Raw genomic sequence first — 21,704 nt, forward strand, 5'->3', positions numbered from 1 at the left:
TGTCCCTCAATCACGGCATTGTAGTAAGAAGCTCATACAACTATGGTTATTTGCTTTCTGACATGTAAAGCGGGGGTAAGGGGGTTATAACAGCTTCCTGAAATGTTACATCTTAATCCTACAAATATTATATTCAACAAACATATTGCATTCAGTATAATGAATAATGCACTTTATAGCACAATCCTAATTATATTTATTAGGCCCTCTTCTTTCACACATGCCCATACATCAAGATGTATTGGCGCTTCTCGGGGAACAGTGATATTGCATGTGCTACCTGGAAAAAGCAGAAAGCAAAAAGCAAAAAGAGCAGGGAAGAAGGGTTCATACACCAGTAAATCATTTCGAATTCTCCAGTCATATATGTGTTTCTGACTGCCAATTGCATGATGGGGTGGGAGGTGGGGGGGGGAGTTTTTTCTTTCCTAATCAGAGATTTGCTCATTCATATGATGATCTACAGGGCTTGGAATCTACTGTGTGTATGGTTTGTCCTGTTTTCTGAGCTCCCTGGTTCAAGGCTGGCTCAAGTGAGTCAAGGGAGATGCTGGACTAGATGGGACAACTGCCTGATCCAGCATGCTCTTCTTATGTTCTTAACTTTCCACCCTGCTGCAACCTGCTGCTCCTTGGTGGCTTGGTTTGTATTACACTGGAATGGTGGCCACAATTGCAAGTGGATTCCTGGGTTTCAAGTGGAAAGTGTCAAAAATGTTCCATTTTCAGAATTTTCTAGCAAGGAGTCAAAGTTCAATTTTGTATTTATGGAAACTTGCCAGTAATGTTAGTAGTAAAGTGTGTGAAACTCAATCATACACAAGAAATTTAAATTCCATCCTATTCCCTGTATTCAGAGTGAGTTGCATATATTGAATTGTGTGCTGCCCACCCCCCAAGCACTGGAAATTGATGGTTCTCCGTAGTTTGATCTTCCTTGAGAATTAATTTCTCCAAAATACAGGATTAGCATTTCAGCTTCCTTGATCATTCACTCTATTTAACACAGCTTGTTTACTTTCACCCTTCCCTAACAGCAAAATACGTTGCTTTAAAAAGGGGGAAAGGCTAAGGCTAAGACTATGACTATGACATGCCTTTTAAAACACGTTAAGTGAAGAAACTTAATAGACTGCATCAGCAGTGGCTATGAAGTGAAAAATTGTTCACCTGGGAATTAATTTTTAGATGTTGACTGATGCTGGTTGTGGGTTTAGTTTATAGAGAGGAGACACAGGTGCACTCCAGAGAACAGCAGGTCAAGCTTTAAAAAAGATTGGGTTGACTGACATATTTAAGAAGTGCACTCATAGCCAGCTATAAATATGTTTGGTATTTGCTGAGGTCACGGATTTTAGAGTTAGGGTGCCATATTAGCATCTGAAGTTTACTGTAGCTCAGAAGGGACTCTTGTTTTAAAGGGCATATTATCATTTCTCCCAGAAGTAAATGCAATTGTGGATTCCTAAGTAATTTTCATTAACATAACCAGACCTTCAATAACCTTATTTAAAAGAGGGAAACCATCTGTGGCATTTGGAAAGATGCTCATATTTTGCTGTTTAAACAACTTCTGTGTGTCTGTTCCACATGAAGTCTGTATGGAATTGTGAAAAGGCATTGACTTTGATTCAGAATGAATAAACAGGGAAACTGCTTTAAGAAAAATATAAAACTAATAAATTGAATTTAAAAACAGCAGCAAAGCAAACTTCATATGCAGTAATAAATTATCTGTCTTTAAGGACAGGCATTACTGCATTGTTTGTAAATTATTCCCTCTTCAAAATATTTACAGCAAACTAGTCTAAAATCCCAGAGGCTGGGGCTGTGTGGTCTAAGTTTGAACAACAAAACAGTTTAAACTAAGGAAGCAGTCTTGGGCACAAGAAGCTGACATGAAGCACATTGGTATAGATTAAGCTGGTGTACAGTTACACCAAATCCAAACCATATTAATCAGTGGGGTGCTGTTGCTGGTCTACTGAAGACTGGCACTATGGAATACTATTGCCAGGTCATGAGACCATGATGAACAGCCAAAGGCCCCCTTCTCTAGTCTCACCCCCATACCTAGGTTATCTTTATGATGCATGAAATTTTCATACAGATTTCCTGGGCAGGGTGGAGAGGGAGAGAGACATGTGGGGAGAGATTAAATGAATCCTTAATGACTCCCTCTCCACACAAAAAATTAATAACATTCAAACCAAACCTTTCCAGTATATAACGAGAATAGTACAAAAGTAACGAGAATAGTACAATAGAGCTGAACTTTTTGACCTTCCTCACCATTTTCTAAATATGTGTTTCCCTAGAGACATACAAGCCATACAAGAAACCCTCAATAAGTTGCAGTCTTATTTATCCAGACATTTGGGACAATTGTTAGAAAGCCATTAGTTATACTGTAAACAAAGAAAAAAGCTTATTGAAGACTATTACATGCAAAGGCAATTTCAATTAAAGGAATGTGCAACCGATCAATAGCAACTATGCTTTAAACTGTTTCACTCACAAGACCGATTTGTGTTTTCAAGGTCTTTAAGGCCTCTTTCCCACATCACAAATAGTTTAACCTCTAGCTGGAAGCAAAGCTAATGTTCTGGAGTCAGAATCTCCTTATCCATTGATAAACATAGACCTTTGGTCTATATTGGCCATTGGCAGCACTTCTTAAAAAGTTGCCAGGACCTAACAATGTAAAAGATTTATTACCACTAAGAGCAAATGTTTCTAGATATTCTGTAATGAGTCTAGCCCATCTTCATTTTGAGCCGGGGTTGCTGCTGCATATTTTGGATGTGCAAAGAGAATAGGAAGTTGATTTACAGGTCGGCCTTTTTGTCAGCCTAGGGCAGTATTGCCTACTGTGACTGACAGCAACTCTCGGGGGAGTCTAAAGGAGATGTTTTTCATATCACTTGTTATGGGAACCTTTAAGTGCAGGTGTCAGGCTTTGAAACTGGGACCTTCAGCATGCAAAGCATGAGCTGCACCATGGAGCTAGGGCCCCTAATTCAAGAAATCCTACAATATAGGTAAAGGTAAAGGGACCCCTGACCATTAGGTCCAGTCATGACCGACTCTGGGGTTGCGGCGCTCATCTCGCTTTATTGGCCGAGGGATACGGCGTACAGCTTCCGGGTCATGTGGCCAGCAGGACTAAGCCGCTTCTGATTAACCAGAGCATCACACGGAAACACTGTTTACCTTCCCACTGGAGTTTGACATGCTTTCGAACTGCTAGGTTGGCAGGAGCAGGGACCGAGCAACGGGAGCTCACCCCGTCGTGGGGATTTGAACCGCCGACCTTCTGATCGGCAAGTGCTAGGCTCTATGGTTTAACCCACAGCAAGTCAACATTATTGTTGCAAATTGAAAGCTCAGAGCCACTTGCTAGCTTGTTCATAGTAGAGTCATAAGGTATGTAAAATAATGAAAGTTTACTACCCCCCTTCTCTCCCACGCTCTCTCTCCACCTCTCTTCTCCCTCAACCTTATACTTTCTATAACATTATCGTCTCACATCGAATATAACTGATCTGTAGAAAGGATTCTATGAACTGAAAACAGAGACTCTGTATGTACTTTTGTAACCCAATAAAATCTTTAATAAAAACAATTTTTAAAAAAGATATAATCTAGGGATTTCCCAGCTCTCAACTCATCTCTTAACAGACTACTTTGTTCTTTCATGATGAGCAGATGGAAGAGATATAAACTGAGAATTAGACAAATTAACAGGTAAAATAAGATATCAAAAAGATCAGAAATTTTTGGAAGACTGGGGGAAATTTACGGAATATTTGGAAACTGCATGTGAGGAACATACAACGTTAGTGTGTTTTAAAGAAGCTTTGTAAAAGAATGAGGAACGTTACGTGAAGATATTTAGAGATAGAACTGTAATACTTAATAGTAATGTTGAAGTTAGGAAATGTGTAGATAGGATGGAAATTACGAAAGATTGTCGGAAGAGTTGAGGGAAGTCCAGATAATGAAAATAAGTGATATGTACTTGGATGTAAATGAGTTTTTCTTTTTGTGTTGTTAAAAACTCAATAAAAATATAAAAAAAAAAAAAAGGAAGAGATATAAACTGAAAGTAAAATGTGTATGTCACTTTTTTCTTAATTTGGAAATATTATTTATGTGACCACACAAAGTCCTTTTAATTTGCTGACAATACGTGTGGCAGCTGCTAAAATGCTATGGCATTATTGTGCCGTAGTATTTTTAGCAATAATTACAAGATGGGATTTAAAAAACAAAAACAGAATAATAAAATGGTGTGCAACACAAATGCTGAGTTGTAATAGATTCATTTTACCTAATATGCCACTGCCCATTTTGAACCCTGCCCTTCTTTAAAAACGGAAGATTCATGTTAAAGGCATCTACACCTGTAAAATAAAAGAGAGCCCAGTTTTTAATTAGACTCTGCATGTATTTTGACAATAAACAAAGGCCAGAAAACCAGATAATGTTGTTTCCAAATACATGGAACCCTAAAAACTGTTAGTATTGTTATCTGCAACATCCATTGTATTGGAAGTTTCTACTTGAATCCAGCCCATTTGAAGCTTAATGGCATTTTCTGTGGCAGAGATAGTACATTGCTAGACCAGAGTAAAATATATTAGAAGATTCTAAACTGTAGGCATTAGTGAAAACAGACGTTAAAATCCAGGAGGGGGTATCATTTCCTAAATGAGGATAAGAGGTAATCAATCCATGTCCTTCTAAAATCTCATTACAAAGTCTTTTTAAGTGCTTTATGGATAAGAGGTTCTTATAATGCCCAAGCTGTTTAGCAATTGGAAACATACCTCAGGTGATAGTTTTACTAATGGCTTTAGCTGCACACAGTCCAATTGTGGCCATAAAGTTCCAAAACAGCTAAATAACTGTTTATTCGAGGGTAGAAAAGATGGGAAACATCCACAGAATGTGAACCTTTCATACTTTTGCTTATAAGAGGCCCAATGCCCCAGTGAGACAATTGCCTACGAAAGGGCACAGATTTTGAAAATTAATTATTGCCAACACAATAGTAAATCCTAATTCAGTTTTTTGAATGTTGCAAAGAGTTGCATTTTTTCCTTCTTTGTCTTTAGAATTTTTAACAGTTAATTTCTCATCAGGCCGATTTGATATGAGGGACCGAGGAATACGTTCAGAAACACAGGATAAATGTTGCATTCATCAGTACCAAAGGTAGATACTGGAGAGAGAGAGAGAGAGAGAGAGAGAATTTTTCAGGAGGGATTCAAGTGCATTCTTTAGTCCAATGCATGCATATCCATTGTGGTTCCCTCTAGATACCATAGGAATACAATTCCCATCATCCCTTATCATTGGCAATGCCTGCTGAGGCTGATGGGAATTGTAGTCCAACAACATCTGGAGGGCTACTGCTGCCTTACTGCAACAGATCCATTTGCTTTATTTTAGTTAGGAAAGCACTTTGGAAATTAACTGAAAATTGTAGGATGAATGAATGATCAACAGGAAGATGTATAACCATCGTATAAGCAGCTGACGATGAATGCTCATTGTCTCATGAGCTCCCTGCAAAGAAATCAGAACAAATACTCAATGAAGCTCTTCCAAGTTCACCTTGGTTTAACTAAGAAATTATCTGTGGGGGACACTGGAATGCAACTTTATCAGGAGCTGCAGGGTGCAAACTAATGCAAGGGCTCAGAAAAATGCCTCTGTCCAGACTTTGTAGTCCCCAACAGTATGTGAGCAACCCAAGAAGCTCGTTCAACACAGACTCCCTCTCTTCACTTTGTTGTAGTTGTTTAGTCGTTTAGTCATTTCCGACTCTTTGTGACCCCATGGACCAGAGCACGCCAGGCATTCCTGTCTTCTACTGCCTCCCGCAGTTTGGTCAAACTCATGCTGGTAGCTTTGAGAACACTGTCCAACCATCTCGTCCTCTGTTGTCCCCTTCTCTTTGTGCCCTCCATCTTTCCCAACATCAGGGTCTTTTCCAGGTGGCCAAAGTATTGGAATCTCAGTTTCAGGATCTGTCCTTCCAGTGAGCACTCAGGGCTGATTTCCTTCAGAATGGATAGGTTTAATCTTGCAGTCCATGGGACTCTCAAGAGTCTCCTCCAGCACCATAATTCAAAAGCATCAGTTCTTCGGCGATCAGCCTTCTTTATGGTCCAGCTCTCACTTCCATACATCACTACTGGAAAAAACATAGCTTTAACTATACGGACCTTTGTTGGCAAGGTGATGTCTCTGCTTTTTAAGATGCTGTCTAGGTTTGTCATTGCTTTCCTCCCAAGAAGCAGGCGTCTTTTAATTTCGTGACTGCTGTCACCATCTGCAGTGATCATGGAGCCCAAGAAAGTAAAATCTCTCACTGCCTCCATTTCTTCCCCTTCTATTTGCCAGGAGGTGATGGGACCAGTGGCCATGATCTTTGGTTTTTTGATGTTGATCTTTCAAAATTGGAAGCAGGCAAAACAGCAAGGATGTGGAAGGGAAACAAGGAAGTTCTATCCCCCTTCCCTTCTCTACCACCAATATATGTTGGGTAACAACAACCCCGGGGTGCAAAAATCAAGGGAAATAACATTTCCTCTTGTCTTTGGGCTATTCTGCCCCTGCAAGCTGCTAATCAGTGTGTCAGGGTGATGGAGAAGAAGGAAGAGAAAGGAAAACATTGAACATTCTCAGACAAACCTTTTCTCCACATTCTCAGGCGTTATGGCAAAAAAAATCGGAAAGGTGAGAGAAGGTGTGGAATAATCTCATTCCTTTGTTGCAGCATTCTCAGGGAGGGGTGGATTAATTCAGCAGAGAGACACATAGGCTTCTCACCCTTTCAAAGCAAAACAAAAAACCCCATTTTCTCCATGTGTTAAACAGTTTTTGTTTCCACTTTCGCACAGTGGCAGCTATACTTTTTTTTTTTTATAAATATTTATTAAGATTTTTGAATACAAATACACAAATAATCAACAATCTTACTTCTAACACAACATAGTTTCATCATTTCTTTGGACTCCCTCACGTCTCCCGCTCCCATTTACATCATTAAAAGGTTTTTCCAAGCAAATTATCAACTTGTTTACGATCTTATATCCACTCATTTAAATATAATTCTCCAAAAAAAAAATTATGTTTTCCTTAGTCTCACTTATCATCAAATTCAAATCTAATTTAGCGGTGGCCAATTTTTTTTATAATCTAGCATCCTTCTTAACATTCAACCAAATTACAATATTTTTGTAAATACATCTTAAATTTCTTCCAATCTTCCTCAATCCTCTCTTCTCCCAGGTCTCGGATTCTGCCAGTCATCTCGGCCAGTTGCATATAGTCCATCAGCTGCATCTGCCACTCTTCCAGTGTGGGTAGATCTTGAGTTTTCCAGTTTTTAGCAATGAGTATCCTTGCTGCCGTTGTTGCATACATAAAAAATGTTCGATCCTTCTTTAGCACCTTCTGGCCGACAATACCCAGAAGGAAGGCCTCTGGTTTCTTAGTGAAGGTATATTTAAATACCTTTTTCAGTTCATTATATATCATTTCCCAGAAGGCCTTCACCTTAGGGCATGTCCACCAGAGGTGAAAGAATGTTCCTTCATTTTCTTTACATTTCCAGCATTTATTATCAGACGAATGGTATATTTTGGCAAGTTTAACTGGGGTCATGTACCATCTATATATCATTTTCATTACATTTTCCTTCAGAGCATTACATGCGGTGAAGTTCAGCCCAGTGGTCCACAACCTTTCCCAGTCCTCAAACATAATGTTATGCCCAATGTCCTGTGCCCACTTTATCATAGCCGATTTAACCATTCTCCACCTGGAACCCTAACTTTTTATCATTTTTGAAAACTTCTTTAATCTGAGCGTAATGTAACCAGTCTCGCACTTTATCCTTCATTTTCTCCAAACTCCGCAATTTCCAATTGTCTCCATCTTTTTCTAATATCTCCCAATATTTTGGCCATTTGGCCTCCATATTGGGTCTTTTTCGGGCCTTAGCTTCCAGAGGCGAAAGCCACCTCGGAGTCTTGTTTTCCAGTAAGTCTTTGTATTTTATCCAGACGTTAAATACTGCTTTCCTAACAATATGGTTCTTAAAGGCCTTATTAATCTTAACCTTGTCGTACCATAAGTATGCATGCCAACCAAAAGTATTGTTAAAACCTTCCAAATCCAGTACGTCAGTGTCTTCGAGAAGTAGCCAGTCTTTTAGCCAGCAGAAGGCTGCGGCTTCATAGTACAACTTTAAGTCTGGCAGGGCAAAGCCCCCTCTTTCTTTCGCATCAGTTAGTATCTTAAACTTAATTCTGGGCTTTTTGCCCTGCCAGACAAATTTAGAAATATCTTTCTGTGTGGCAGCTATACTTAACTGTCTGTCCAGGGTCACCTCAGCCCACAATGCATCTGAAGCAAAAAATGTATCTGAGGAGAAACAGAAGGGCACAGGATAAGCCTGAAACTGCTTGCTGGGTGGCAAAGGATCACTGCTATTCTGGGAAAGTAGGAGCAAAAACTGTTTTTATTTTTTAAAAAACAAACGGGAGAAAAGCTTGCCAAAGGTAGAGAAGCTTCTGGCTATGTGCTAATGTCCCATGCCACCACAAATGAAAGTTATTTGAACAATTTCTCCAGGCCACCTACTAGTGTGCAGAAAGTAGTTTCCCACATTCTTGGCCTGAGAACGGGGTTAAGGAGGCAGAGAAGCACTTTGTGATCAGCCCAATAAGAAACCTCTGTCCACTGTCCTCCCCACTCACCCACAGTGTCACTCTTGCTGCTTTTGCCACCACTTAAAAGTAGCTGAATGGGAGGGGTGTGTGGTTTGGAGGTTGGAGTTCATAGTAGGGATTGGGGAGACTATGAAGGCTGGAGGGTTTGGGCAGGGAAAAGCCAGAAATTCTTGTATAGTTCAGATTTTAATAAACTTGGAAAACTCACTTCTCTTTTGCGAAAGACTCTTAGGAACTTTTGTTGCTGGTGGCACCTATGTTGCACTCACTGCGGAAATTCAAGATGCCCTCCCTGTAATGGCATTCTGCCAGTCGCTGTAACCATACAAACCATGCTGCACACATAACCCAGCTCTCACCTCTTCATTAGACAAAGCCGGATTGGAAGTTAAAAGATTGCATGGGGACCATAATAAACCAGAACTGAAATTAAGATAAAGGCCTAAAATGAAAACGTTGAAGTCATTTCCAAGTGATACTTGTGTTTGGTGGTGCCTGGTACCTGAATGCACTTCTTTAAAAATTGTTATAGTTTCAGTTATTTCAATGAGCAAAGAAGAAAGCTGTGAACTGAATTAACAGGAGGGATGGAGAGGTGACATGTTTTTTTCTGACATGTATAAATTAGTACATCTAATTTTTTAACCAAGAAAAGAATATTGGAGGAAGGTTACATTAAGATAACCGCAGGGTATCTTAAATGCACCAAAAATATTAGAAGAAGTATTGTTTGACTGAGGTGCGTTGGCTTTAATAATGGGTCTGGGGCTGTAATTAATTTTTTACCATCTTGAGTAATTCCTATTTTAAAATTTGAATTGCACAGAACAGCCATCAGAAGTAAGCCAACTTTTTTAAAAAAAAAAATGAAATGCTAAATTAATTGCAATGCACTTAAGTACAAAGCGGGAGGAAACTCTGAGAAAGTAAAGAAAAAAATCCTTCAAGATTCATTGAGTTTATTTAGCCTTTAGTCTTCCAGAAACAGGCACTTCTAAACTCGAGATATTGCATTTGCAAACCTGGAAGCATAAAAGAAAAGAAAATCAGGACTTGGTAGGAACCATTATGCTGTCCTAGGCCCAAGTGCTGATTCTTCTAGCATGCTGGTTTTAGTACTAACCAGCGTGTGGTTCACTACAATACATCTAGCTTGTTGATATGCTGACATATCAGTTTGTAGGTGGTTCAAGGTTTAAGCCAAGCAAGATGCCCTCCAGGCAAGGCTGCCTTCCAGGCCTGTGAATCTGTTTCAAAGAGTCTTAGAATGTAGTAGAAGAGGCTGCTGAACCAGTTAGGCAAGTTTCTTCACAACACAATGTCCCTAACTGCTCTTATCAGCATTGAAAAACCATAGAAACAAATGGGTGGGCCTTTTCCCACTTCACCTTGATGGATGCCATATCATCCTAGAGTGAAGGACAACAGGCCAAGGAGATGATGGATGTGAGAGTTGTGAGAAAGCATTGGGCTGGTGTTGGAAGCTGTAGAAAGAGATGTGTCTTGCTCTGTGCTGAATTTGGGACTTCTCTGGAAACTGAATAGAGAAGCAAGATCTGTTAGAGTGCTAACACTGTGAGTCCTCACATCCTATGCTCAGGTTATATAGGTGTGTGAATAAAACCATATATCCTAAATACACCACAATATCGGCTGACCATTTGAAAGAAAGTGAACTCTGTACAGGCACCATTCGAACCTCTTGCCACACAGAGATTTGAGCTGCCTACAACAGAATGTATATAGGCAAATTAGAATGAGTTTAGAGAATGTAATAAAAATGGCCAGGGATGACGTCCATGCCCGTCAACATTTCTCTGATGAAAATAGGGATGTCCTATTCCATCATCATCATAAAAACAATAATTTTACTATTTATACACCACCTATCTGACTGGGTTGCCCCAACCACTCTGGGTGGCTTCCAACATATATAAAAACATAAATAAATAAATAAATAAATGCACATTAAAAAAACTTCCCTATATACGGTAGTCTTCAGATGGCTCAGGGGTTGGATAACTCCATACATTGCAACATTTCTCTGATGCAAATAGGAACATCCTCCCATACTCTCCAACATTTCTCCGATGAAAATAGGGACATCCTAAGGAAAAGTGGGACATTCTGGGAACAAATCAGAAGAAACTGGGACAGCTTCTGAAAATCTGGGACTGTCCCTGGAAAATAGGGACACTTGTGGATCGAGGGCCCGACCCCCGCTATGTGAAATAAATACACAAGGACACGCGATATAAGGTTAATGGGCAAGGAAAGGCCACAACTTTATTGATTACAGCAGTGAAAAGGTATTGGCTTAGGCATTGGATGACTATAGGAGGTGGGTTTATTCAACAGTAGGTGGAGCCTGTTGATGCTAATCCAACTATAGGCTCACCCCCTGATGTCACCGAGGGTTGTGCCATGGCCTCCCGCCAAGCAGGCATCGGACGGAATACACGACCGCCAGATTCCTTTAACAGAATAACCCACGGTAGATAGCATAGGCGATGGCCACACCTAGCCCTTGACACAGTACGACACATGAATCCAATGCCTAACCTACCCACCAATACCACAAAAGTTGTGACGATTGCTACGAGGTAGGCGAAAAAACCAAAAAGCCTAATGCCAAATGGAAAAATTCCTACCAGGCCCCCCAGACAACCGGGGCGACCAACCTAAGGTCCATAGCAAGGCCAAAAACCTAGACCCTGAGCTAAATGGGAGTGGAGGGTGGGTGACTCGCTGAGGGACGACGACGAATGAGGAGGAGGCGGAGCTGGCGCCACAGCATTAAGCTGCTACACACGCCCCCCGGAGACACCTGGTTGGCTGCCTCCGGTGGGCGTGGGTGCCAGCCAGGTAAGGAGGGGAGGGGGCTAAGGCCCCCTACCAGGGGCGGAGCTCGGTCTCCTGCCCACAACCACTCCCCTCTCTTCCAGGGAGGAGAGTCTTTAGAGGATCTAGAAATCCTGTGATGAATTTAAAGAAGTGGGCCTGTTTACTCCTTAAAAGACTTAGCAGGAACATCATAGCAGTTTTTAAACACTAGAATGGCTGCCACAATAGAAGATGGCAGAGACTATGTGTGTACAGACTTGACACAGCAGGGCTCCCCCCCCCCCTCCACTGTTTGTACGCTCCAATGAGTACAGAGTGGGTATGTATGTCTTCATATGATTTATGTTCTCAAATTGAATTGAACCTGGTTTTGAGGAGAAGTGAATCAACGTGCGGTATTTCTCAAGAAACTACTGGATAGATGTGGCTTGTGGTTAATGTTGTGTGCATCACAAACCAACAGTGCAAGTCCAATGGATGCTGAGTAAATGGCAATGTGTAGACAGCCTAGTTCTCAGTTGTTCCAGAGGGCAGAACCTAATCTAACTGGTCTAAGTAACAGAAGGCTAGATTTTGGTTGAATATTAGGAGGAATGTCTTGTGGGTACAAAAGCTCTGGATTTCTGGCATCAAGCAAGGGGTTGGAATAGAAAGTCTACAAGCAATGCTTCTTAAAAGCAGCATTTGCATACACAGGTAGGCTCTTTATATTCTGTTATAGATAGGATTAAAGTGTTAAGCAGAGACTCTAAGCATGCCTATATGGTGTATATTCAGTTATAATAAATGGCATGCACTTCAGATTACATGGTGTTTAAGCTTGACAAGGGACCTATGAAGGAGTCTCTTTAGGAAGATAAATTTGATATACACCTGAAAGTGATGTATTAGGATTAAGAGATCAATGCAATTGTCCTGCATAATAGAAGTATCTAGAAAAGGTGATCTCATAATTTTCAGTGCTAATGTTCAATGAATATAGAACATACCCATACATTCTAAATAGTATCACCAAGTTATATTGCTTTTATTATTTTTAAATGATCACAGCTCATCTAAAAACATTACATATGAAGCGTTACCAATATTCTGATTATGTCTTTTTGTTTTTGCCTGCACTGGAGCTGTAAACTTTCTCAAAATTTTAAAGGCATAGACAAATTCAAATTTATTTTGAATTTTAGGTGAGAAATGTAAATTTTATATAAATTTTATATAAATGTGAATATATATAAACTGAGTTATTTTTCTTTGACCAGAATTGGGGGAAACTGATTCCTTGAAGTATATAACAATTACACTGGAGAAAAAATAATGTCTCTGAGTCTATAGTTAAATATTATTTTCTTGTCCAATCCCTGTGTTTTATGACCTGTTACAATCAGACTCATATTTTGCATTCAAAAACAAAACAAAACTCCATGGCATAAGATCAAGTAACAACCCAATCCTGTACATATATTTACTCACACTGAAGTAAGTCCACCTAATTTAGTAAGATTTAGTCCTAGGTTAAGTGTATACTGTATAGGAATGCAACCTAGAGCTTCTCCAAAGCAATTCAGGGAACTTCAAAGTAGAAATTCACAATATTTGAAAGAACTATCACTAGGCTTCAGCACAATCCATCAATAAGGAGCTTTCTTCCTTCTCTCTTCAAACAAATGATCAGAACTGTCAAGTGCCAACCATATAATCAGTAGGTAGTCATGCAAAGTTATGTGCATAATTTTTGGGCATTTTTTAAAAAATGGGGGGTGGGAATGGCTGCAATCCTACAAAGTTATGTGCCAGTAGGAAAGGGCCCCATGAATGCTGCTAGATATGTCTTTGAAAGTTCTATTACAGCTGTTTGCATGGCTGAACAAGCAATCTGGTCATAAACCAAAAAGTTGCTTGCCGGCAGCCAGGCTAAAAGTTGCTTGAGAAACATCAAAGACACATAGTTTATCCTCAATACCCACATAAGTTTATTTTATTCCAGCCGAAGCATAAAGATAATGCATATGAAACTAGCTATACTGTAAGCGAATAACATGAGTTTACTATTTGTTTATTGCAAAACTATTAAACTTTCATTGTCTAATCTGTGTCTGGGAGGGGGGAAATGCATTATGGTCAATTCTGAAATTAGATTGCTGTTTCCTATAACTGTCAATTTCAAATAAGGAGCTCAATTTATTTAACTGCCTAGCATTAAGAATTATGAAGGGCAATAGTAGCAACATATTACTCTAAATTATTTTAATATTCATCAAGACAGTGTTTCATGGGATAATCACTTTTCAACCATTTCTCAATGGCACGATTTTCCTTCAAAGGGCTGGGGAAAGGAAGATGGAGAGGAAATGTAAAAGTAAATATGCTTTCTCCTCTAGATCTTAATGCCCCTATCTTGTTCCCAGTTTCAGTACATGCAGAAGATATTGGCTTTTTAATGGAATATTTCATAGCACATGGTAAGTTTTATAAGATGTACTGTGGTCCTTTATTCTATTTAACATTTTAGTTAATGAAAAGTTAATAAAACGACATGTGTTGTAGTATATTTATGTAATTTCTATTGGCTTACGGAATCATTCCAGTTAAGGACCTTCCCAGTCCTGGGTAACACGGTGCAGTACAATTCCAAGTCTCATATGTTGTTGCCTGCAGACTTATTAAACTTTAAACAAGGTTCATTAAGGTTTCAGGGAAGACTGGTAGCTGTGGGGCCCTGCACTATAAAATGATATTTGGCAGGCCACCAGCTAGAAAGGGAGTGCGAGAATAAAATGTACCACTTCACAGAAACACACACTAACAGCCATTCCCCAGACCAGCATTATGTCTAAAAGACAAACACTAAATGTTGCTCGGAAGTGTGTATCTGTGTTTCCTTGAGAATTCTCATAGCCTGGAAACAATCTGTTCATAGCCTGGAAATCATAGATTTCGCTATGAATTTGCTGTTACTGGAATTAATTGTGTGTGAATTCACACTTACTGCATTGTGCGACATGTGGAATTTCTCCAAAATGTAAGTAAGTGTGTCTGAGATTTCAACTCTGAGGAGCTTCGGGAGTATGGTGAGGAGCACAGGTAAAGGATTCAATGCCTCTTCATACAAGTGAAACCGTTTTTCAAAATACTTTCCTCACTTATTCTCTTTTAACTTTACTGAAGTTAATTGCAGGATGGCAGAATGAACTAGAATATCTGTGACTTTGAGGGCAGGTTTCTTTCAAGGCTTTAGTGCTAAATTCAAAGCACTAAGAAGAGCTGACATTAAATTCTCTTCATTACATGCTTCCTTTGAATGTATGGCTTATGAGATAAACTAGAAACTCTGAAAGAAAAGGTTTAAAAGGAGCAGCTGCTTTCAGCTCTGTCTAAATAACCATTATGGCGTAGGCTAGTTTCTCTCCACAGTAGCTAATCTGCCCTTTGAGTTACTGTTCTAAATACCCTAGATGTATATTGTCTAGATGTGGGGGGGAGGGGAGAGAGAGAAACTATTTTATATATATTTAGGCAGTATGTTAACAGTATTTTGTCTTCATTTTAGAAATATATTTGTAGCAAATAGCATACATCGAGTTTTCACCCCCCAAACTTGTCTCCAATTATCCCTGCCAGCTCACGAAACATTACCACTGAGGCAAGAATTCACACTAAAATATTAGTACTAAATATAAATTAAGTACAAACATGAATCATCCATAACATAAACAGCTTAAAATGCATTAACTAGGGAGAACGAAGTGAAGGCACAGATTAATTTCCAAGGGAGGTTTTGCTCTCTCTTTTTTAATGTTTTTAGACTGGGCTATCTACAAAACACCTTACTTCCCTGTTTCCTTGGATATATTTTAATTTTAGTACATAAATATTCCCAAATGTTTGTGTCATCTATAGGGCTTGTAGGCCGTCTCTTATTTAGGCACTGAAAAGAGCCAGCCCTCTTGAGCTTCAATATGGTTGCCACATCACATACCTTCAGACCACAATATACTGGTAGCTCATTTTAGAAATGTCTAGAACAATAAAGTATAGAGAAAGTCTACTCATGTTGGGAATGGCGGAATCCACGGCAGAGGAAACACACTATTTCCAAACCCTACCAGGTGTGTTCCTCACCAGACAGATATTTTATTTTATTTTCTCCTTGAAAAGTCTGAACTTTTTATTTCTTATCCTCCCTTTAACCATAATAGAGAAAAAATAATTTATCCAGGCTGACAAAATTTCACAAGTGGATTTTTGTGTTTTGGGGTTTTGTTTTGTTTTTGCTGGATATGGGTGATGTCAAGGGAATGGGAGAATTTTTGATCTCAAAGGTCTCAGGCTTTCCCCATCCATACCACACATACCCCTTTCACCTCCTACCACTATTGATGCATAAACAGCAGGACAGCAATACTAGTGGAGCTCTTCACTACAACAACTTGTGTGCCTCCAGTGGCAAACCTCCATCTTCTAGATGCTGAGAGACAGCTCTGCAGCATCTTACATGCCTTCCATTGCCCTTCGTAGAAATTTAGGATTTCTACCTAAGAAGATTTTCTCCAGGTCAGACAAGAAGAAAAAAGTCCATCATCCATAATCATAAACTCCTGCTCATGGATATTCCCTGCAAAATCTGTGTCTATTATGTTTTCATTACTGATAAAGTAAGGAGTAAATTCAACAGCAGAACTCTCAGCTCACTGCTAAACACAACTCCTTCAAGGTACAGTGGTACCTCGGGTTACATACGCTTCAGGTTACATACGCTTCAGGTTACAGACTCCGCTAACCCAGAAATAGTACCTCAGGTTAAGAACTTTGCTTCAGGATGAGAACAGAAATTGTGTGGTGGCGGCGCAGCGGCAGCAGGAGGCCCCATTAGCTAAAGTGGTGCTTCAGGTTAAGAACAGTTTCAAGTTAAGAACAAACCTCCGGAACAAATTAAGTACTTAACCCGAGGTAACACTGTACGTTCTACTGATTTCAGTGGAAGTCATTTCCATGTAACTGTGCCAAGATGATAGAAAGGTTGGTAGTATTTTGCTCATTTTGTGCTGAAATTATGAAAATTGTACCGATAACCTCAGTGTTTCAAGAGCCCACCTCATCAAGCAGTTGTTAAGTATGACCATAGAATCATAGAGCTGGAAGGGACCATGAGGGTCAGCTAGTCCAACTCCCTGAGCTGCAGGAATCTTTTGCCCAATGTAGGGCTTGAAACCACAACCTTGAGATTAGAATCATAGAATCATAGAATCAAGGCCAGTGAGGAATCTGTTTGACCTTATGTTCTTGGCTGAGTTTGACATCCAACAAATATCCGGGTAATTGAAGTCCCCCATTACTACTATCTCCCTTCCTTTTGCATGCTTGGCCATCTGTTCCAGGAAGGCATCATCTATGTCCTCCATTTGGCTTGGGGATCTATAGTAAACTCCCACAATGAGGTCACTGTTATTCTTCTCTCCCTTAATTTTGACCCAAATGCTCTCACTTTGGCTTTGAGGTTCTAAATCTTGGATCTCTTCACAGGTATACAATGTCTCATGTTCTGCGACTGAGCTATCCCAGTAGTCATTCCATATATGATTCTTCATCAGGTTCAACTTATTTTCTCCACTTCATTGAGAAGCGGCAATTGTCTTATGTGCAGCACCCCCCCATCTTGTTCCTTCTACACATTGTGTATGTAGAGTTGTTGTTGTTTAGTCGTTTAGTCGTGTCCGACTCTTCGTGGACCAGAGCACGCCAGGCACTCCTGTCTTCCACTGCCTCCTGCAGTTTGGTCAGACTCATGTTTGTAGCTTTGAGAACACTGTCCAACCATCTCGTCCCCTGTTGTCCCCTTCTCCTTGTGCCCTCCATCTTTCCCAACATCAGGGTCTTTTCCAGGGAGTCTTCTCTTCTCATGAAGTGGCCAAAGTATTGGAGCCTCAGCTTCACGATCTGTCCTTCCAGTGAGCACTCAGGGCTGATTTCCTTAAGAATGGATACGTTTGATCTTCTTGCAGTCCATGGGACTCTCAAGAGTCTCCTCCAGCACCATAATTCAAAAGCATCAATTCTTCAGTGATCAGCCTTCTTTATGGTCCAGCTTTCACTTCCATGTATGTAGAGTAGACATACCATATTGGTTCCTGCAGGTTTGTTCCAGCTGTGTGGACTAGTAAGAGACCAGTGAATGAAAAAACAACCATGCTGCTTGTGAATCATGGCAAAAGCTGGGTGGTATTGCTGATTAGCAGCACTATTTCTCCTTAATGCAACACTGAGCAAGCAAAACAGTGTAATGTGTGAGCTTTTAGGCCATTTAAAAGACAAGGAAGACAGAGAAGACTCTATCCCTGTTAAGGACAGGATATAATGTTCCTTTTTGATACCGTGAATCTGTTCCATGCTTGTGCTGTTGTAGCGATATACATTCAGGCAAGAAAAAGGGAATGTTAACAATGCAGTAATTTATTATGGCATGTGTTATTTATACACAAACCAAAACTAATCATTTCACAGTGAAATGCGCTCTGCCCCACTTTTCCTGCTATATACCGTATATATACAAAGCAAGTCAGACTCGTTCGGAAGGCCAAAATATGCCAGCATGACACTGCAATCCCCAAAGCATCTGCTCAGCAATCTCTACTTTACCATGCATGCTTGACTTTGTACTTTGTTGTTATATGCGCCGCACAAGCCAGATCACTGAACTGGTTCCCTCGTTCACCTCTAACTAGGAGCCAGCAGGCAGGAAGATCGAGTGCCTCTTCTGATATGAAGATCTGGCAGTCGGCACATCAAGCCGTGCCTCAAATCAAACAACGGCTGTCAAGAACAGCGGGCAGGGCGCACAACAGCCGCCCAACGTACTGAGCTTTCATGCTCACTTTGATCATCTGAAATGAATAGTTGTGGTCTGGTAGCAGGAGGGGCGGTGGGTGCAATTTAAACAGCTCTGTTTGAATGCCTTTGTATTCCCAGCTTCGTTTCTGTCATAGGCAGGCAAGGGAAGGGCAGATGAGCCAGCGGGCAGAGAAAGGGTTAACAGTCTCAGTGCATCATGTGGCAGCTGGTTTAAATCTGACATATTGTGTTCATGCCAGTCTCGGTCCTAGGTAATTTATAATAGCCTAAAGTTCCAGTATAAAAAGCACATAGCTGCAGGGAGACTTGTCAGCTTCCCTTACGCAGGCTGTCATTTCCTTGGAAACATAATAATTAAGATGTCTTGTATAACTGCTTCTGCCAGCAATATTTTTAGATTTCAAGCCATTTCGAGAAACTCTAAATTCAAGGAGAAAATTTTTAAATGCTGCATGACAAACTTAAGAAAGGGATTCTTTACTAGTTGATTCTGCCAGAAGGAAGAGATACTCTTGACTCTTGACAATAACAGTAAACATGGCTTGCCTTGGCATGGGGGGAAGGAAGGGAGATAAGGAGGGAAAGACATATTAATCTGATAAAGGAAGAAAAGGGACAATTGAAAAAGAGGTGAACTGTAAAGTATTAATATCAAACTGCTTTATTTTATGTCATTTTTATGTGCTGTCATTCCTGTAGCACTGGCATCATGACAGGCATGCCCTTGTTTTTACATTGGAGTAACTGCAGAATTTATCGGAGGTGAAAGACAGTTCCCAGACCTGCCTAATTCCTTTTTGGTTCAGAACTTTGGACACTAGCACCATCAACAGTGCCAGCCCAAGACATATGCTCCACTTGAGGTGTCCCATTCTGCCTAATGGTAGGGATAGCTCTTGCCATATGATCATCCCCATGTCACAGGTTTAGCTGTGTTGGGGTGGGGACCAGAGGGTGGATTTCTCTGAAACCATGTCCACTACTCAAATACTTATTCCAGCCCATAGGGATATAAGAAAAAATACATCACCACCACTGCATACTTACATCTCAGCCCTCATCTAGTGGGTTACCAAGCTAATTACTTCCAGCTGAGGATCCTGGTCTTCCCTGACACTGTTACCTTCCTAAGGTAAAGGTAAAGGGACCCCTGACCATTAGGTCCAGTCGTGACCAACTCTGGGGTTGCAGCGCTCATCTCGCTTTATTGGCCGAGGGAGCCGGCGTACAGCTTCCAGGTCATGTGGCCAGCATGACAAAGCAGCTTCTGGAGAACCAGAGCAGCGCACGAAAATGCCATTTACCTTCTTGCCGCAGCGGTACCTATTTATCTACTTGCACTTTGACGTGCTTTCAAACTGCTAGGTTGGCAGGAGCAGGGACCGAGGAACGGAAGCTCACCCCGTCATGGGGATTCGAACCACCGACCTTCTGATGGACAAGTCCTAGGCTCTGCAGTGACAACCTAATTTAAATTGTATATCTTTATTACTTACTTAGCAGGAAAAACTAGCTGCAGAAATATAAGATGGGGGGGCACCTGGTTTGCCAGTATTACAAGTGAAAAGGATCTAGGGGTCTTAGTGGACCACAAGCTTAACATGAGTCGACAGTGTGATGCAGCAGCAAAAAAGCTAATGCTATTCCAGGCTGCATCAACAGAAGAACAGTGTCCTGATCAAAGGAACTCTATTCTTCCTTGGTCAGAGGCTGGATGGCCATCTGCTTTACTTGAGAATCCTGCAATGCAGGTGGTGGGACTAGATGACCCTCAAGGTCACTTCCAATTCTACAAATCTATGTTTTATGAATTTTAAACAGAGCTTATGGTGGTGATTTAGAAAATCCTGGTGGGTATCAGGGACCTGACTGAAGTGGGTGATGGCCTGCCACTTTGAGACTGCTTTTTGAGCCAATTGGGAGGCTGAGGTCTGAGAATCCACCTTCCTCTTCCAAAGCATCATTCATCCCATTTGTGGCATTTCAGTCAGAAAGTATTAAAACAAGGCTTGAAGGTGACATTGCTTTGAAAGTTGGGCTAGATTTCAATTTGACCAGCTTGATCAGCAGTTGCAGTTGTTGTTGGCTTAAAAGGATTTCATCTTCCTGTCATGTAGAAAATCCTGAACTGTTGACCCTTAAATAATGAGTGTGGCGAATGTGAGCAAGAGCGAAGAATATCGCTGAATCAGTTGCTAAATCAACAGACGGGAAATCAGCAAGATCACCAGTCTGAGCCGATATGGTCTTAAGGCAGACTTCTGTTCTCATGAGAGCCAATGTCTCCCAACTGTTCCTTGCTCTGACATGCTGAGAGTCTGCTGAGCCCATTGCAGACTATACTGACATGCCCGAACTCATGTGACGCTGCTTCTAATAGCTCAAGGCATTTTAATTTTTCAGCTAATATCACCACTTCTCAACTCTCTTCCCTTAGCAACAATTACTTCTGTCCTGTCCTTGAAACTTTAGAGGATGCAGAAAGATGTCTTGCACGGAGCCAGACCATTATTAGTCCGTCTAGCTCAGCTCTGTTTACAATGAATACAGAACTTCAGGATATGAGGCAGGTTTCTCTTGCAGCCCTGCCTGGAGGTATCAGGAACTAAACCTGGGACCTTGTCCATGCAAAGCAGATGCTCCACCATTGAGTGAATGCCGTTCCTCTGGGAGCCAAGAAGTAGTGGATGCACAGAACAAGTAGCTATATCTTTGTTATTTCTGATCTAGTCATGAGATTCTTGGGAGAAAAGCAATGACAAACCTAGACAGCATCTTAAAAAGCAGAGACATCACCTTGCCAACAAAGGTCCATAAAAGCTATGGTTTTCCCAGTAGTGATGTATGGAAGTGAGAGCTGGACCATAAATAAGGCTGATCGCCGAAGAATTGATGCTATTGAATTATGGTGCTGGAGGAGACTCTTGAGAGTCCCATGGACTGCAAGAAGATCAAACCTACACATTCTGAAGGAAATCAGCCCTGAGTGCTCACTGGAAGGACAGATCCTGAAGCTGAGACTCCAATACTTTGGCCACCTCATGAGTAGAGAAGACTCCCTGGAAAAGACCCTGATGTTGGGAAAGTTGGAGGGCACAAGGAGAAGGGGACGACAGAGGATGAGATGGTTGGACAGTGTTCTCGAAGCTACCAGCATGAGTTTGACCAAACTGCAGGAGGCAGTGGAAGACAGAAGTGCCTGGCGTGCTCTGGTCCATGGGGTCAGGAAGAGTCGGACACGACTAAACGACTAAACAACAACCG

Source organism: Podarcis erhardii (genome assembly GCF_964252035.2).
Source record: "Podarcis erhardii genome assembly, chromosome: 4".
NCBI lineage: Eukaryota > Metazoa > Chordata > Lepidosauria > Squamata > Lacertidae > Podarcis > Podarcis erhardii.